The sequence below is a fragment of the Sciurus carolinensis genome, chromosome 12 (genome assembly GCF_902686445.1).
Source record: "Sciurus carolinensis chromosome 12, mSciCar1.2, whole genome shotgun sequence".
In the NCBI taxonomy this organism is placed as follows: Eukaryota; Metazoa; Chordata; class Mammalia; order Rodentia; family Sciuridae; genus Sciurus; species Sciurus carolinensis.
In genome coordinates, this window is record NC_062224.1 from 34,505,346 (window position 1) to 34,525,584 (window position 20,239).

The 20,239-nt window shown below is 43.8% G+C and overlaps 1 pseudogene; it reads right to left on the reverse strand.

Annotated features, from left to right (window-relative positions):
* Nucleotides 1-6,249: 6,249 nt before the first annotated feature.
* On the reverse strand, nucleotides 6,250-11,483 carry LOC124961215 (low-density lipoprotein receptor-related protein 11-like; annotated as a pseudogene).
* Nucleotides 11,484-20,239: the final 8,756 nt, after the last annotated feature.

Consider the following 20,239-nt stretch of genomic DNA (forward strand, 5'->3'; position numbering starts at 1 on the left):
CCTCAGCTCTGTCCCTCAGTGCTGTGCCAACCCTGAATGACAAAATCTAGAGTTATATGGCTTATAATTAGAAGCTGTAGCATTAAACCATCAAAGTGGAGCATCTGGAAAGACAAGCTCCCAGCACTGAGAGAGCAGTTTTGGAAGATGGAAGGCAGATCTGTACCCAAAAAGAACAAACACGGGGACCTGATCTAGGACATGTTGTGTTCAGGGAACAACATTAAGACTCCTTGATATGGTTAAATACACACATGTGCTTAAGTAATAATTTTAAAAAATGTCAAATGTCCTCATGCTGAAACATCATTATGCTGAAACCATGGGTTACTTCATGAACAGAGTCTAAATAGTATTTAGTGTTAAGTGGGTCAATGATAATGTTAAAGTACAGTCTCCAACCAATTTATTTGTGTTTGTCAACACTTTTTTTCAACTCATTAATGAAATAGCCAGAGGGTATATTAAGGACTATATTTGAAAGCATTTGAAGAACAGACTTGGAAAGTCCTTTGTGAAAGGGATGTCTAAATGAGATGGCCAAATTAGTTAGTAGACTGGTTGACATGACAGAAAATTAAACAGTATCTTATCTGTTTTTGCAGACTTAATTCTAACCTTAGAGGGTAAATTGACTGATGTTTATTGGCTAGGTTAACCTTGGCAGCATGTTTCAAATGAGAATAAATTGGACTTAGCAGATATGTGGGTCTGGGTGAGACACACACACTGCTACCATCATCTTGTCTTGTTTCTGGTCTCAGATACATTTCTATTTCACAGGGAAAATCCTGTTGGTTGTGTTTACTTTCTTCTTCCATCCTACTTGCTCTTGATTATGCAGATGCAGCCTCAGTTTCAGTTAAATTTACACACTAGACCCTAAGAATGATGACAACCTTTGAGGAAATCTTACCACCCTCTTCATTACACTCATGTGAAACTTTATGGCAAGAGAGGTCTAGCATCACACCCAGGTCACACAGCCTTTCAGAAGCAGGGCTAGAATTGGACCCCAGGGTCCTGACTTTCATTGCGGGCTCTTCTCAACACACTTTGCTGTTTCTCTGCATAAAAAGTATACATTTTTCATGAGTTTTACACATTTTGTATAAGATTAAGGGAAAAGAAACTTTCCAGTGGAGTTCCCATTGGCTCTTGCCACTGGTTTGTATATTTACTCCTCAGGCTACATTTTACCTGAGCTTTAAAACATAGAAGGTAAGAGTGAAGCAGGTAGATCTATAATTCTAATATCACCAGTGTGTGGCTACTGATTAAATCATAGATAGACATATTAAGGATGATTTGCTCTTTGGGATTCACTTTCTGGATCCTAAAAATTATGTGTTCCAAACACAGCACAGCCAGAAATAATGACTAAATACTGAGCTTCATAAAACTCCTAGGACAATGTAGTTTTTAAGAGGATAATCAAGAACTAACAGCTATGCCAATGAGCCTATCAGTGGTGAGTATCTGACCCTGGGCCTTTAAGACAGAAAAATTAAGATCCTTGTTTTCAAATATAAAGTTTTATGTCTAAAATGTTTCTGCTTCTTAACACATTTTCTTAGTTAAAATTATTGAATGGATTATTTCCCCCATGTTTCACCCTGTGGTAGAAATTTAAAACCTTATACCGAATCAGTTCTAAGCTGAACTAGTGATTTTTCTCATATAGAACAGAAGAAGTTCATAATACTGAGAAAGTAGTAATAAGATCAGACAACAAATATCAAAGCATCTTCTAAACTTAAAAATAAAATTTGCATGTAGCATCTCTATATGTTCTATTTTGTTTTAGTGTAGATTAGACTTGTAAAACACATTTACCTTCCTCTGTTGAATAAGACATGTGAATATAAATGGTTACTAAAAACTGATCCTTTTTTAATAACCATGTAATTGAAGGTAAACAGACAATTGTAGAGTACTGAAACTTTAAAAGATAATTGGGTAGAGTACATCAAGTAACTATAAATGAAAGGGTAAATCCTACTTCCTTTTTCTGAATTGTTAGTAATTATTTATGCATAGAAATGCAATTTCCTTCTCTATTTCATTATTATGTGCTAATAATGTTATCTGCTAATAATATATATGAAGTGAACAGATATAATTAACTTCATATATAAATGATGCAGTATAAAATTCATATCTAATTATTTGAGTTTGGGTCATTTGTACTATTTTAAACAACCAGCTTGACTACTAAGTGAACATAAGAACATGCTTTTTAGAATTTCTGAGAGTCACAGGACAATCATGTAGTTACTGCTCAAACCAGGTAAGTATGCATGATGTGATGGGACATTCCTATGTCTTGGTTTTATGATCCTAGTGAGAAAAATAACATCTAGCAGTTCTCAACTGTAATGACTGTTCCCATTCCAGAACTTTTATTTAAAATGATGCTTTGTACATTGCTTTCAGTCCAAAGAATGGACATCTTCATTTTTAGAATGAAACTCATGTGGAATCTAAAGCAATCAAAGTTAGAAGCATAACTTGGTATTGTGAATTGTGCTTCTATAAACATTAGTATCCATTTATCACTATAGAATGCTGAATTTCATTCTTTTGGGTAAATACCAAGAAGTGAGGTAGCTGGGCCATATGGTACTTTCATTGTAGTCTTTTGAGGAATTTCCATACTGCTTTCCAGACTGGTTGTACTTATTAGCAGTCCTACCAAAAATTTATGAGTGTACATTTTCCCTACATCCTTGCTAGTGCTTATTATTTGCATTCTTGATGGTTGTTATTCTAACTGGAGAGAGGAAAGCAGTGTAGTTTTGATTTTCATTTCACTGATTGTGCTAAGGATGTTGAACATTTATATTTCTTCTTTTGATAAATATCTGTTTAGATCATTTGTCAATTTAACAACTGGGTTATTTTGGGCTTCTTTGCTGTTATTTGGGTTCTTTATATATTCTGTATATTAATCCTCTGTAACAAGATTAGTTGGCAAAGATAATCTCCCATTTTGTAGGATCTCTTCACTCTCTAATTGTTTCCTTTGTTGTGCAGAAGCTTTATAATTTGACGCCATCCCACTTCCTGATTCTCAATTTTATTTCTTGAGTTGAAGAGAAAAGTCCAGTTCTCAATGAACTGACATTCTAGTAGAAATATAACTTATGGGAATGATGAGTGCTAAGGAAAATAAAATAAGAAGTTACCCACAAGGAGAGAGGAAATTTGTTTTATATGTTGTCCTCATTGATAGACCACCACCCTGAAGAAACAAACTCAATTTTGTAAAAGAATAAACTAAATGATTTTCTAGGGGAGAGTATTCAGGCAGTGAGAACAGCACACTCAAAGGCCCTAGAACAGGAAAGAGTGATAGGAACAAACAGGAAGCCATCAGGGAGGGCAAGAGCTGCCAGGGTGGTGCAGGTGGACTAAAATGACTGGAGTTTAAGAAGGAAAAATTTCAGGAAGGACTTTTAAGCTAAGAAAACTGTATTTAGAGCAACAACAACAACAAAAGCTGGAAAGAGCTTCCTTTAAGTAAAAGGTAAATTTTCCAACTTAGGAAAGAGAGAAAAATAAACTCACACATTTAGGTTACTGAGATCTATATTAGAAATCAACCTTCTATTCTAGGCCAGAAAAAGTGGCAAGGGGCAATAACATGCTGGGAAGCTGGTGGAAGGACCCCAGCCCATGGGTCTATCCTTCCCTGGCCACCAACACTTCCAAAGCCAATATTCATAAAATAATGCCTTTTCTGTGGGGATGCTTTTTGTTCATATTATGTGACCTCTGTAAATGTTACCCATGACCACTTTCTTCTTGGAATGTTCTTGATTCTTACCCCCTCACCTTCTCCCTGCTCTTTCTGATTCTCCCTTCAGTTATGCTTTCAGGCTACTCTTTCAGGACAGGTCCCAGGCCCTTCTTTCAGCAAGTGCCTTACATCCATGAATGTGTCAGGACATTTCCACTCTTCAGCAAGACTGAGGTTTTAACAATGTGTTTAAGACCATGAGGCTTCTCAGATTAAAGCCTCCATGGAACAGAAATGCATTCGCAGCCCAGAAGGCCCATATGACCTCACATCACCTCTCACTAAGCCCTCACAGGGTGCCACTCAACCACACCAAGTTTCTTTCTGCTCCTTGCATTTTCCAGGCTGTAGTCAAGTTCAGGGTCTTTATCCATTATTAACACTGCTTATGTTACCCTTCTACCCCAGAGGACACCTCATCTCAACTTTTAGTTATTGCTACAGGTTGGATCTCAAAAATCATCCAGTGGCACAGTGTTAAAGGTTTAGTCCCCAGCTTGGTGTCATTTGGAAAGTAGTGGAAACTCTAAAAGGTGGGGATTTGTGGGAGGTTTGAGGTTATTTAGGGCTTTAAAGAGGTCTGTGGGACACCAGAGCAGGTAAAAGTGACAACTTCAGTGAAGGGTCTGAGAAGTAACTCTAAATTAAGACCAAGATAAATTTGCATTGAGGAGAAGCCTAAAGAAATGGGGTATGGTGTGTTCTTATTTCCCATATTTCTTATTTCTAAGAAAAAGTATGCCCATAATCCATAAAGACTTTTCTAGATACAGAGTGCCTAAGCATCAGCCTCTACACATGCTGACACACTCACATGCCTGCCAGCAATATGACTAACCATATCATTAGATAACTTTCTACCACTTGGTCTCCTCGTCATTGGTACTATCAGGCACATTTTCTAGTATGTCAGTCCTATCTTTGAGAGGAAAAAATGATCTCTGATCAACTAATGCAAAATCAATGCTAGATGTTCAACTAACCAAACAGCAAATTGACAATAGAATGCTTGTTTCTTTGCAATAGCAAAACTGATTTTTTTTGCTTGAATTTAACAAAGATAGGTTGATTCCTTTGACCAATAAATATTTCTGTACAGCTTTGTCATGATGCTTTTACCTACAGTCCTGTAATGAAGCTTCCTCCCTCAGCAATCTTTGCCTTCACTGAGGAATCATGTAGACTGGTTAGGGATGAGCTGAATTGATTCCTGCTGAATTTATTTTCACTCTGCCACTTACAATACTTTCAAATTATCTCTTTCCTACACAGTACTCCCTCCACAGGATTCTGTAGAGGAAAAGAGCAGGCAGTATGGCAAGTACAGAAATGCTGGAAGCCCAGGACAGCCTTCTTGCTAATGCCAGTTTTCTGTAAGAACGAATTTCTGCAATACTACTTTCTCCTCTGGAAATATATAAGCCTGGCATTAGCTGACTGCACATTATAGCATTGTATAGCATTTAAGAAATGAAGAAAAAAAAAACCTGGCTTGATCCATGAGAACAATTAACCTGCTGATACTTAAACATGGTGACATTTCATGGTGACAGAAATCCACTCAATGTCCTGCTGTTTTTCTTTCATCAAAAAAGACTTATCTTGAAAACTTGCAACTGTATGAATGGGTTGTTGTGCTCTGGACTGTGGAGTAGTGGTGAGCAGAAAGAACAAAGTATTAACTCTCCTCCTTCCTCACTTGGCCCTCAGGTAAGTTTCTGTTAAATATTTTGGTCCCCAAAATTACTTCCACCTTGATTTCCTCTCTCACTTTGTAACCATCTTAGAGCTGTTCTTAATCCAAAGTCTAGCTTTTTTATCCCCCTCTGAAGATCAGCCTAATGAGGCCCCAAACTACATGACAAAATGTCAAAGACATTGGCAAGAACCTACCTTCCTCTCTCTCCTCAGGCTTCATCTGTCCTAAAGATTTATAATTTGTATATAAACCTGCCATAGGTAACATTTCATTGAGAGTATAAACTCCCTTGAAAGCCATCCTCAGAAACATGTTTATCAAGGTAAAAGAAAAAGGGGAGTATTAGAGGTTAAAGATGACTAGGACCACAGGAATTCACACCTTAAGTGACCCAGCACTCCCAGGGCCTGGTGGTCCACTTCTCAAAAAGTAAGGGTGAACACCACCACCTTGAGACCATCTTCTCAGATACTGACAAAACTGCCTCAGCTGACTACAAATTTCTATTTCTAGGGAAAACAGTAAATCAGAATTAGATTTATAAAAGTCTTTAACCACATGAATTCCTCTCTATTGAAATAGTTCATGTACTTAAGGACAATCTTTCTCTAGTAAATAAATATAAAGGATTGTGATTTGCAGAATCTTCTAGCCCAATGAAAAACAAAGGAGGTTATAAATATCAGAACCTAATAAAAGATTAAATTGTACAAATGAAACACATTCTTTCCCTAAGCTTTTACATTTGCTACAAATACATCCCATTTATGAGGTAGTCAGATTCCTCATATGTAACGGGACCAGCTTTCTTCAGTTTCTGTTTCACCAGTCACAGTCAGCGAGCAACCATGAGAAGCAGCAGAGCAGTGCTGGCCAAACCCAATGCCAGGGGCAGTACTGCACCTGTTTCTGGGACTGGATTTTCTCCTCTTCCTCTCTCACTCTTGGACTCAAAAATATAATTTTCCTCTTTCATGTTCTTGCTTGACGAATGACTATTTGGCAACAGAGGAATGATTTTATTCTGTAGTCCTAAGGAGGTGGAGTGAATTTTCTTTCCTGTGACTGATGAGGTGACCGACAGGTTGGGGGCAGTGACTTTCTGTGAATTTTCCAACAAGGAATGCTCCCTCACATGCTCACTCAGCCCCATTATGCCTGGCTGAGCAGGGCTAACTGGCTCACCACGTTGGGGTCAAGGCCCAAGTTTTGACAGAAAGCCTCGTCAGACCAATCAGGACATTGCTGCTCTCCATCGCACGCCAAAGGAGATATGAATGCAGCAGCCATTGTCACAGAAAAAGTGGTAGCATGAGCAAATATTCAAGCCCCCTCCTGTGGAGTAGGTCCTGGGAAGCGCTGTCATGGACACATTGTCAGAGCTTCACCGGTGTCAGTCCCAATCAGCTGGAAGGTGTATGTTCCTTCCTATAGGTGGGTTAGTTTCAGGGTTCCTGGTTGAGACACATTCATGTCCACTGACGGATCACCCTGCAGCAGTGTCCACCCATACTGGACGATGGCGTGGTCATCTGTGCTTTCACAGCAGTCCAGAATCACTCCATCTGTGCGCAGATGCAAAAACACATCCTGCCCACCCTTGCTAAATGGAGGTTCATCCTTGTCCAGCGAAGGCGCGGCACAGGTGGTGAACAGAGCTGGGTCTTCAGTTTCCAAGTCTCCCTAGTCGGTGTCCGGGACGTGGCTGAGGCTGTAGCTGCTGAATGCACCGTGCAGCGCGAACTTGGAAGACACTGTGGCCGCGCACAGGGCAACTGAAGAGGTAGCAGCCAAGCGCGCCACTGGGGACACTGGCAGTCTGGGCAGCTCCACCACCACCACCGAGCGGCGCGGCTCTGAACAGCAGGCCACCAAGCACTGACGCCAGTCCGCACCGCCATGGGTACCCTCAGGAAGCTGGCACCTGCCATAATGGAGTCCTTAGTTTGGATGAAGGCGTCTGCACGTCGCTGTAGCCGTCCCTGCTCGAGATGGAAGAGTCCTTTCGCGGGCCAACGTCAGCGCGCAGCTCCAGCTCCAGCTTCTCCTGCAGTCGTTCCTGCGGCAACTCCGGGCGGAACTTCTCCAGCAGCTGCTCCTCCTCAGAGAGTTGCGCTTACAACTGGGACAGCGACACCCTGGGTGGCAGGGCCACACCGCCACGCTGCTCGGCAGCCACAAGCAGAGCAGCAGCGCCTGGTGCCACCCTGGCTGCCGGTGCTGGAAGCCGGCGACCTGCTGGGCGGCAATGGCCAACGCAGCCAAGGGGGGTGAGCCTAGGCCGGCCAAGTGGGAAGGGAGGCAAGGAGGCGGGCCTGCCCTCAAAGCCTGGCGTCCCAGGCCTGGCTGCTCGCTCAAGGCCGCGGGTGAGCGGATGCTGGGGGGAACCGCAGCAGCACCCAGAGATGTGAAGGACAGCTCACTACAAGGAACTTAAGCAACTGTGTTGAGTAAAATCCCCACAGGGTGACAAGTGGCTTCTTCAGGGCGACACACTCAGGAAACACTCTTCTGTTATCACTAGTGTGATGTGAACAGATGTGCACCTCTCTTAGGAAGGTCAAGTCTCCAACTCAAGGTCACTGGTGTATTGCCTGGCTTGGTGCAGTAGTAGTGGTAGCATGTGGCCATGGGGAATGCCAGCTGTTCCATTTCCTGTCACAGGAAGATCTGCAATTCAGTGCTCTGTTTCTTGTTGCTTATTCATGCTGGTCCTGCCACCTTCCAACACAACACAAGCTCCTGAAGGAGGAATGCATCTGCAATCCCCATATCATTTAACACATGCTTACTATTTACCAAACGGTCTCATTGAAGATGAGTTACTTCACTTTTCGGCATTCACTTTGATTCACTCACTCACAAAAGATAATACTCCTTACCAGACCTCCTGAATACCATTCACCTTGTGGAAACTACAAGGGGAACACAGTGAGAGATTACTTCATTGAAATGCCTTCTCGACTGACAGCTGCCTCCTGTGGGCGATGCATCCTATGAACATTGCACTCCTAACATGTTTTAGGAGGAAGCACTGGTCTCAGTGCTGCAGGGGGCTCTGAGGTTTAAAAGGAATTTTGAGGATGAAAGCATGACTTGGGGCTCATTTTGAAAAAGAATCAACCTGCCTAGAGAAGATGAGTCTCAACAGTGGGGAAAGGTACTTCTCAGGCTATGTTGTTGACCTCAGTGTGAGTGGTAAGAAGTGTTTCCAAGGGAGTAGTGCAGGAGTGCCACTAAAGCTGCCAAATTTGGAGAAAACTGGTTTTTGCAGTTCTCCATTTCCAGGTCCCTACTGGATCTACCTTGGAAGTGACTGTAAACTGAAGCATGAGATTCCAATTCTCTTTTGTTTCAGAGTGGAGGTCATGCCCGGAGCCCCAAGTGGGAGTCTGGTGTCATTGTTAGTTTTCCTGGGAAACTGGACTGCTAGCTGTTGGGATGGATCCCTGGCTGGCCCTGGAAGGCAGCTTCTCAAGCCAGGCTTGCTGACTGCATCTCTTATGCATTTTCAACTGTGTCATGCTTCCTACCAGTACAAGAAAATAAATGTGTCTCTTTTTTTTTGGAAAAGTGCTTGCAAAAAAGAATGAACAATGATGTGACCTATGAGAGAAAGTGTCTCTACAGGCTTCTTTTCCCCAGGCAGAGTAGTGAGGGCTTGAGCAAGTGGGTAGCCCCAGGGGGAGGGGAAGTACTAGTGACACTGGTCTCTGGAGAGGCTTACAGTTCATACCTTTCTTCCTTGTTTTCTCCAGCACAATCTCTTCCTGGATCAGTCACATTCTGTATCCATGGATGATGTCTTCAGACAGATATGGATACCTATCTTCACCTTCTCAATGTAGAATGCTACTTTTCTTTATTTTTCTGCATGACTAAAAAGTGGGGAGGCAGGTTCCATCTTCATACATAGCACAGAAAACTCAGTCTGGGATCATTTACCTGTGCCTATCACATGACTGTGTGAATGCCAGCATTTCTGCTTGTTCACTTGGCAAGTGTTCTGAGGACATTTCATATGTTTTTCTTCAATTGTCTCCATAATTCCTTTATGTAGGATTCAAAGTTGCCTATTACCTATTCTGAGGGAAATTCAGTTAAAAATGATTTCACTTTTGGCAGAGAGAATGAGAGAACTTAAAATACAGGCTCATCACATTTCCAGAGGGACTGTGTGGTGGACATTCCATGTCAGCAGGTCAGTAGTATGAGGGGCCTAATTCTACCCACATTCAGAACACACAGCTGTTCCTCACATTCTCTACACACACCAGCTGTCTTCCTGAAGCCTGTTTTGCTCCCTCTTAGGAATACAGAGCCTCCTGGTGCTGAGGCTTCATGCCTGTCCTGCTGCCTGCTATCCTGTCTACACCTGGATGCTGCTGGGGGAAGGGTGACATGGGAGTGTCCAAGTAAGCAGGCTCCTGCTCCTCTTGTGCCTAGGTTTTTCTGCACTGTGTCTTCTTCCAGGACCTTTCTTTGTCCTGCATCTGGGTATGGCCTTTGAGAAGTTCACATACCCTAGTAATTAAATTGTAAATTGACTTATTTCCATGTGATATGGGTTAGGTCTGTGCACTGGGGATGGAAGCTTATGGGGGAACAAAACAATGAATTATTTCTTTGGGGAATTTTGTCCAACCCTGAGAACCTGTGATGAGCCTCATAGATTGTTTTAGAAACAGAAAGGAGGGAAAATTTCACATAGATATCTTCTCCCCTCAGTCTTCCTCAGTCTGGGTAGGATAAAGACTGTCTCCAATTTTACTTTTAGGATTTTGTTCAGTAAGAACATACATACATCTTATGGATGCCATAGATCATATGTGGAGTGGAAGCCAGCTCAATATCACCTTATACATTTATTTGGTTTTGTGGGGAAGTGAAGACCAATAGGGATCTTTCCACCCACATGACCCTAATGATGGTTCTCTTCCCCTGCTGTATTTATTATTTATTAAAAACCTCTTATGAGGAATACTGTCCCAGAGTTTAAATGTGATCAAATGAGAGGACTTTATATGGGCCCGAATCTGTGTATTAATATCATCCTGAATCTTTGGGGTTTATTGAAATGTGTTCACAATTATATTAGATATGTCCATGGGAAACATTTTATCAATCACTATCATGTTTCAAGATAGCTTGAACCACAAACAGTGCAAAATCTATCTTTCTGTCCTTTGGAAATTTACCAAATTTAATAAGAAACATTCACCATTTTCTGAGGTCATGATGAAGAATCACCCAGGCAGAGAAACACTCCATGATTGAGGCTAAGCCCTCTCACAAGTTGTAACACTGGTCACAGTTCATGTAGATATTTCACCAAGCAGCATATGGTAGAGTGTCAAGTTTTCAAAATGTTGCAAATGGCAGGATGGAGTGGTGGGTCCTAAGTGTGAAGGTCAGAAAGCTAAGATTGCATGTGACCTTGCAGAAGTCACCAGTTGGTCTGCCAGGACCAGAGAGCTGGACAGAGAAATCCAGGAACTGGAGTTTTCTGAGTGACTCTGTGTCCTTCACCCCATGGGCATCTCTTTTCATGGGAGGAAGTCTACAGAGGACAAGTATGTCAGGTGAGCCTGAGCTCACTTTGTCCAGGAGCCACAGGGTCTCTTGTAGCTGCCATGGCATGGCTGGTGCTCTCTCCAGAGCAGCCTCATGTCCCCTGACAACCTTTCACCTGTTATTTGAGGAAAAGCTGAGGAGGTTTAAATTGTGTGTCTGCTCAGATGGGAAAGAGCACTAAAGGTCTTTGAGGCCATCTCCAAAGGGTAACCTTAGTCCTAGGCCACTTCCTCCCTGTGGCTATGTGGTTTTGCAGTTTCACAGAGACTGTAGTAAACAAAATAGGATGTGATCAGACCTCAAAGTGGGGGAAGCTTCTTCAGCTTTATTTACAAGCTGCATGGTGCTGGGAGGAAGGAGTGGGGAAGGCAGGTCTACAACAGTGACCACACCTCGCTTATTGGCCATGAGGAGTCAAGTCCTTTGATCCCAGTTTATTCTCTGGCCATGATTTTCCAAGTGATAAAATATGTCCAGTTTGTCCTCAATTCCCCATGGAGATGAAACCTATGTTGCTATGGCTGCTCCTGAGCACACACAAGATGCTAAAAATGAGTTCCAAGTGAAAGTTTCCAGCTGTCTAGAAAATGAGTTTTCTTTCTCTGTGTACTTCTATGCAGTTGCATCACAGGCAACTACTCTTCGAAGCAGAATCTAGTAGCAACATGGTGCCCAAACTCAGCAGATCAACTGGTTGTAGACTGTACAGGCAGGGGATGAGTAGGGGAGGCCAGAGCCCATGTCCAGTGACCTTGCCAAACCAAGTGCCTTTGAGAAATGGTGTCATGCCACAGGGTCTGAGTGTCTGTAACTCAGGCACACTCTGGTTGTGGGAGTGTGCTCAACTCTCTGACTTTGAGGTCCAGGCATATCTGTGTGCTCTATTTAACCCCTGTATCTTCTGAGTGGGCTTTGACAGCTGATCATTACTGCCCAGTTATCATCAGACTAGACAACATGCTCCACATGCCCTGATGTTAGGATCCATATGACAGAAATTATATGCAGACACACAGACTCTGGATTTGTGTTCGTTTTTTCCCTCACTCTTTTCTCCATTTGACAAGTAATGACTGAGCTTCTTCAAGGCATCAGACATTCATATAGCCAAGTGGAGTGCTAGTAAAGAAAAGTAGGAGTGAAAGAGCCCTAGGTATCAGATAAAAAGAACATAGAATTAGAGTGTTCACAGTGGTGCACACCTGTAATCACAGCAACTTTGGAGGCTGAGGCAGGAGGACCTGCCTCTTTCCTCTCTCTCCTCCTAGCAACTTAGTGAGGTCCTAAGCAATTTAGTGAGACCCTGTCTCAAAATTAAAAATAAAAAGCTCTGGGGATGTAGCTCAGTGGTAAAACATCCCTGGATTCAATCCATGGTCCCTCACATATATATACAGATTTAGAAATAAGGTGGTATTCCATTAAAATGGAAGCATGAGTACTTGTATGTTGTCTGAATACAAAAGATGTCTGTTACAGAGGTGCACATCTATAATCCCAGCTACTCAGGAGACTGAGGCAGGATTGCAAGTTTGACACAATCCTCAGCATTTCAGGGAGACTGTGTCTCAAAAAAAATTTAAAATATATGTTGGCAGGGGCTGGGTATGTGGCTCAGTAGTAGAATACTCTTCTAACATGCATGAGGCCATGGATTCCATCCCCAGATTAGCAGAAAAAAGATGTCTTTGTAAAATTAATTGCAAAATATCCTAAAGTTAACAACAGTATCCCTGAGTCACATCACTTAAATTCTGAGTTATAATAATTCTCCCAACCTAGGATATAAGAGAGTTAGAAAAAAAATAATCAAACCCCAAGGGAGAACAGAAAATACATTCCAAAAATTAACCGTAAGTCTCACAGAGACTAAATTATGTAATGATCAGTACTGACAACATTTAATACACACCGAAGAGAAGGACTCAAATATACAACTAAAATTGACTTGGTAATACGCAACAGACCCAGCAGGGCAGCAGTCACCAAATCCTCTCATAATGGAAGGAGCATAGGTGAAGCAAGGTGGCTGGATCCCACCAGCAGCAGACATTCTTCCAGTTCATGCTGCTGAGGTAGTTTTGTGCGTCCTGTACCCAAATGTGAAAGGAAGATTGCCATCTTTTTAGGGAGAACTCAGGTGATGGCTTTCAGTATTAGATGTTTGTAAAGTAATTGAAACTCAGCAAGTCTGCAACCTTTGTGTTCTACAGTTAACTCCCTGGGCTTGGAAAATCTTCCCAAAAAGTAAGGACCCAGGACAATTCAGGTGTCTAACAGGTAGTGTAGGAATGTGTAGGGATGGATAGTGGCAGCAGTGCAGGAACACAGGCTGAGGATGGATGGAGCCTGAGGCATTGCCGATTTGCTACCATATTCAGAAATAGAGGATTACTAAGAGGATTTGTAAGCTGCTCAGATGAAAGCTGGTGCTTTGAAACAGGAAGAGATGGGAACTCTGCAGCCAGCTGTAGATGAAAGGCAGAGGAACTGCAGAGGGTTGGACATAGGCATCTACTGTATCTCAGAACCACAAACCAGTCCAAGTGGAAGCCTCTGCCTTCCTTGGGTGAAAGCAAGGTGGATGCACAGATGTTTTTTGTTGCAAGCACCCACTTTTTGTAACTGCTTCAGCACTGAGATGGTCAACACCAAACTGGGCCTTGAAGGAGGCCAGTGTACCACTGGCAGGATAGAGTCCTCCAAGACTTGCTTTCTCCTTCTCCCTCAACCCTGGCACTCAACCTGTCACCCTCTGAAGGGGTCAGGACCACACTGCAGGATTGGAGTACTGAACTGGGCCCATCATTGCAGGGTGCAGCAGTGGGGAAAGAGTAGCATGGGGATGAGATGTGGCCAGTCAGTCCTTGTGGATAGCACTATCTTTGTATCTTACAGGACAAGTGCTGGATGCAAAGGGACAGGTGGCCACATCAGACAGCCAAGAACACTTCACAGGGTGATGATTCAAGCATCCTGTATTTTTGTCTTGCCTGAGATATAGGTGAAGGTTCCTCAGTTCACTTTTCAACAGAGAATCACCAAGTGCCAAATTTATACAGAATACCCAGGTAAAACCCATGCACTCAGCCTGTCACCTTGAACCCCTTAAGAATTACTTAGGCAAATGCATCTACCTCCCATGCCCTCGAGGCCTTCTGGCCTTGATTGCAAGGGGAATAACAAGGTGGTTCACATGCAGCAGCCTGAGTCAACAGTAGGTTGCAAAAGCTCTGGTCACTGGGCTGGGGACCAGAGGACATGAACCTCAGGGAGAGATGGGCATGCAAGGGTGAACCTTGGTCCATCAGAGTAGAACAAGAAGCTGGCAGTAAGGAGGATCCATTAAATATTTTTAAGCAGAGAAGTTGAAAGATTGGAACCATGATTGAGCTTGCTCTGGCAAAGTTGTGCACAGAGCCAAGTGGTTCCAGTTCACTCAGACAAGGCTGCAGGAAAGAGGAGTGCAAGGGTTCCAGGTACACAGACTCAAGAAAACATAAGGCTCACAGGACATGTGCCTCTGAGCAGGGTTCCTGGTAATGTGCTGGAGACACCTTGGAGCATGTTTGCACATGGGAATTCTGATTTTACTTGTGAAAGATCAGACCATCATACTGTACCAGCCTGGGAAACTGAAAGGTGTTTCACTGGTAAGATTGAGGGTGCCTCTCTGTGTCCTGTACCTTGAGGTATAAAAGATCCAAGACCCTTCCATGAATAAATGACAAGCTTAATCATGAAAGGGCAGGTGATATTTCCAGGGAAAATGCTCCTGGAGTCACATACACTCCTAGGAAATTACACAATAACATCAAGTCATTAAGAGCCCTTCTTATGTTCACTTAGGGTAATGGGAAGGATAGGAAGGTGGAGGAAAAACCAGGAAGAACCTAGCTCCACAGCAGCTTCAGAGAAAACCCATTGGAGCCCAAGATGGTTGGCAGCAGAGGAATCAGAAAGCAGAATCCAGAAACATCATGAAGAGGGCACTGGGTAAGAGTATGAGCCGTATAGCACTAAAATCTGGCTTAGGGTTCACATCAGCAAGACAGACCACAGGAACTGATTTTGATACAGGGAGTGTCTGACTGCTGAAGGGAAATTAGAGACTAGAATTTAAGGAGGAGCCTCTAGGGGGATATCTGCATAAAAGTATTTGGAGAATTGGAGGAAATACCTGTTAGTCAAATAGACATGGAACTTAGAAATTTTCTGAAAATATTAAAAATGCTACCACATAAATATAGTTTGTATTGGTTTCTTGCCTGGAGAAACTGGCCTGTTTCCACTCAATACCCAGGCTTTCTCAGTCCACTGCTCCAGGTCTCCTCCACTGTGTGGGGTTCTGGACAATGTATAGCCCTAGGATCACAGTGTCTGTGCATCCCCCATGCCATGCTCAGTCCTCCTTTTGGAATGAAAGCACATGCTCACTATTTCTGCTTCCATTCCAGCTAGAGAGCACCTGCCAGCCAAGACTGAGGAAACTAGGAAGAGTTTTCCAGAAATAATGGGGCCTAGCTCGAACTCTTCTCATTTTCCTTCATCCCTTCTGGCACACAGCATTGTGCTTGGAACCAGGGCAGACATCTTGCCACCCTAGAAGGTTTGAGATAATTTTAGAGGCAGTGTCCCAGGCAGACATAAGCCTCTGAGCCTATGCCAGAGGTCCCCTGCCCCGCTGTGTGCATGCAGACCACTGCAAGGCAGATCTCCAGTGATAAGCCAGATAGACACATTCCTAACTCAAGTACTCTGCCTCTCTGGGGGGGTCCCAGGGGGTAGCTTCTAGTTTCCTGCCTCTTTATAAAGCACACGGTGGCCCAAAGCACAATGACCACTTATTTTGTTCACAAATGCACTATCTCAACAGGCCTCAGTGGGGGTGGTTTCTCTGCTCCAAGTGGCACCAGCTAATAAAGCAGTACAGGACACCAACAAACACTTTTGGTATATCCACTAGCAAAATTGAGGCTTGGGGCAGAGGCCTCTATTCCTGCCTGTGTGGTTGTCCTCCAGCTGCCTGACCTGCCTCACAACATGCAGGTTGCTTTCCAAGAGCAGGAACAGCATGAGAACAGGGGCATGTTAGCGACATCATTCTGTTTCAGCCTTTGTGACTTCATGCCATGACTGCACCATGACCTGTCAGCCAAGATGGGAATGACACTCACCCAGGTTCCAGGAGAGCAGTTCTAGGAGTCTAGTTGGGGAGTGGCTGCAGCCTCTTGGAAGATGCAGACCCCCTGCAAGCTGTGAGGCCTATGGTGCTACACTGTAGAGACAGGTGCACTTTCTTGCAGAAAGGGGAACAAATCAAAACCAGAACACTGGCTTATTGCAGAAATCCTTTCATGGTTTTCAGATAGGGAGGTCACAGTGGACACCATGGTCTGCTGCCTCCCAACCCTTGTCCTAACTCTCAAGCAGGTAAAGGCCTCCTCTTTGGCATAGCTGTAGGGAACTGGTATATTTTACCTGTCCCTGAGCAGGAAAGGAAGCTCTGCTCTGTAGGTATGATCAAGGGCCTGTGTGTGCATGGGTGTTGGGGGTTGAGGCTCTTTGGTGGAAAGGAAGGTTGACATATGGCACAGTGACACCTCACCGGAGATCAAAATACCATCCTTCAATCCTGGAGCCACAATTGCCAGGGGATACTTCTCTTTGGATAGAGTCTCTGTGTTTGTCCAGGTATGTTGGAAGATCTAAAGGGACAATAGCCAGTTTCCTCTTGATCCCATTCCCACCCAGACCCTGCTCTGCATCCCCAGCCCCCTGCCTCTGGGGGGTCCCAGGGAAGACCATGTGTGTGAGAGGAGAAGGCAAGCTCCCTCTCTCCTCTTTCTGCTTCCTCCATTGTCCTTGGAAAAGTCTATGTCTCATTGTGTGACAGGCAGCTTCAGCATGGCTTTGAGGTCCCCATTTCCCTGGTGTCCACACCACTGGATACCCTTTCCCTGTGGTGGGAACTAGACATAAGCTGATGAAGAGAATGTGACAAGAATGATGGGATGCTACTTCCAGCCCATCATTGTGCAAGTTCTGAACATGGGATTGTCTTCTAATTAGGGTATGCTCTGGAGCTCCTTGGCAAACACAGACAGCATCAGAAGAACACATAGCAGAGAGGCAGCATTCTGAGGCCCATCTTCCTCACTGTGGGGTAAAGAAAGTCCTGGATTGAATGTTTGAGAAACAAATGTCTTGTCTTGTCATGCCATGGAGAATACTTTGGCTGAGACTGGTCAGGGAAACCCAATGCCTTGATTTGAAGTGCATTTTCCTTTGGCTAGGTGATATGTGCTGGGTAAGTCCAGTTTTCATCATTGACCAAAATACAATGTGGCTGTGTCCATAGCTTTGGGTTAGAGTTGAGGTGCAGCATCATTGCAGAAAGGCTTAGTAGAGAAAAGCTTCTCAGTTCATGATAGACAGGAAGCATAGAGGGGGAGGGGATGTGATTGTGTGATTGAGGAGCCAGAGACAAGATCTATAATCCCCAAGACATGCCCAATGGCCTACTTCCTTTAGCCATGCCCCACCTGCCTATAGTTAGCTCCCATTTAACCCATTAAAATTAGGATGTACTGATTAGTTTACACTCTCCTAATTACTCATTACACATCCTGCATTAACACAGGAGCTGTGGGGGGACACCTTATATTCAAACCAAACCATATCAAGCTTGATGTTTGTCCCAGTGTGGCGACTAATTTACTGGGCCTTGTCTCTAAAGTATGGTGAACATGGGGCACACCCATGCCTATTCCAAGTCTCTGTCCAGGCTCTTCCCATTTAGCCCCATAATTCACCCTCACTGAATCCTGTTTTCCCTGCCTCTCCCTATATAAAATGAGAGGTACACTGTATGGCTGGTTTTTCAACAGTGTTTACAGCAGGAGGAAGCCCTATGTACAAATAATTAACCCTTGTTATTTGTGGATACTGTATTTGTGAATTTGCCTAGGTGCTAAAATTAATTTGTAACTCCTAAATCAATAATTTCTGGGAAACATCTGAGTGGCTGGATGTGCTTTTTCCCAACTGAGGTCTGTCTTTCTCTTGGGCTCCATGCAATGATGGTCAGGGCAGGGCCGGGGTGGGGGAAGAAGCTGCGGGTGGTGGAATGTACAGGAAGCTCTGCTCTGGAGCCAGCTGAATGAGTTTGAATCCCAATCCCAGCACCTGTTTATGGGGTGACCTCAGTCAAGTCACTAAACATGTCTGATCCTCATTTTCTTATTTATAACATTGAAACAATAGAAAATACCAGAGAGTGAATTTAGGTGGGAAAAAAACAAAACAAAACAAAACAAAAACTTCACTCATTTTCTCCTACAGTGCTCTCACAACATGATTGTGTTTGATTGTTTTTCTTCCCATCAGGCCAGCAATACTGCAGCAGTGGACACCAATTGGGTGTCCTCTGATTCAACTCTGCTCTGACACTACCTGCCTGGAGACAGCATTAGTGACCACAGGTTGAGGGAGCAGTTCCCAAGATCACCATGCCTTTCAGATGCCAGTCACAAGCCCCAGGTTGTTTTACCTGTGCTTCTGACCAATGAGCTATAAAACAGGTTCCCACACACACCTCCTCAGGTTCAATTAATTTTCTAGAGCAGCTGACAGAACGCAGGGAAACACTTGATTACATTTACTGGTTTATTAGAAAAGATACTACAAGAATACCATCAAACTCTGTTTAAAGAGGTGCATTTTTCAAGAAGCTTCTTTGGGGAAATCTCAGCAGAATCTAAAGGACCCATTTTTATTGATGTGGTCAGAATATCAGATTCAGAAACACCTTTATATTTGACTTCCTTTTCTATTATTTACTGGAACAAAATGTGACCACGTGAGTCTCAAACACTAGTTGTTCATGTGTGCACACCTGTGTCTGGTGTGTGTTTTTGATGTGTGCACATAAGCTGGAGGTGAGGTATTATGCCAGGAGAAGGAAGGCAAGCAGCAAAGTAGCAGAGTTTAAAGACAGAAGAGAGCTGTGAACTTCCTCAGTGAGGCAGCTTCCAGCTGTGTACAATTTAAAAGCTGATGTCAAATCCTTTCCCCTCTTAGCATTGGCACTACATTGCACCACCTCCCAGATGATACTCCAGTCTGATCAAAAGAAGAAAGCTGCCTCCCAATTCCACATACCCTCCCTCCTTTTTCCTCCCTCCCTTCCTTTATATAAGGTTCTGCTTTCTTCCACTGTCCTTCCCCTCTCCTGCCCAGGCTGTGACTGGATTTCTTTGTGGATAACTGCTCCTGATTTAAAGCCGGCTCATGTCACAAGTCCCTGGCCCATGCCCTACGCAGATACTGTTTTCTTTGCAGAGAAGGAGAACCTAGTGCTCTCATGGGCCAGGAGGAGCCCTGAGATTCCTTGATCCCCTTCCCCATCACCAAAAGTTAAACACACAAAGTGGATGACATAGGAAATTACTGCATCCTGTCCTTGAATAAAAGTGTTGTAGCCAGAGAGAGGCCTGAGGGGGCAACCTTCATAGGATACCACTGATGAGAGCATGGGGACCTTGTGTGTCCTGCTGGGACAGTCACGGGCTGTAGGATGCTGTGAAATGCTCTTATAGCTATAGTCACCTCCAATCTTCATGACAATGTTACCTCCAGCAGGCCAGAAAAAGGACTGGTGGGAGGACACCTGCTTCAGCATCACAGCATGAAAGGGACTCCAAGGGCTTCATATTCTGACATCCAACATCTCACTCAGGACAGATTGGCCCTGAGAAGGGCTGAGGTTTAGAGGCTGCATTGAGAGTGGAATTAGGCAATGTTGCTCTCCTGCTAGTTGTTCATTTACTTATTTGTGACAGAAAATCATTGTCTGCCTTCTAGGTGCTAAGAACTTTCCTCAGTGCTGGGGACCCTGAACTCCCAACTAACTCAACCACCCAAGCATTGCCAAATGGCCTTGGGGAAAGTAATTCATGTTTAGGACAAGAGAGACACTATACTATGTGATGTCCTGACTGGCTGCTTGGAAAGCCCCTGACCCAAATCCCCCTCTCACTTGCAGCAACCTTGAGGATCAGGAGAGATGCTGGGACTGCTGGAATCTTGGATGTAGCCATTCATTTCCACTGGCCAGTGAGAGACTGAGGAGAGTGTCCCAGAGTTTCCACACTTGGACCAAA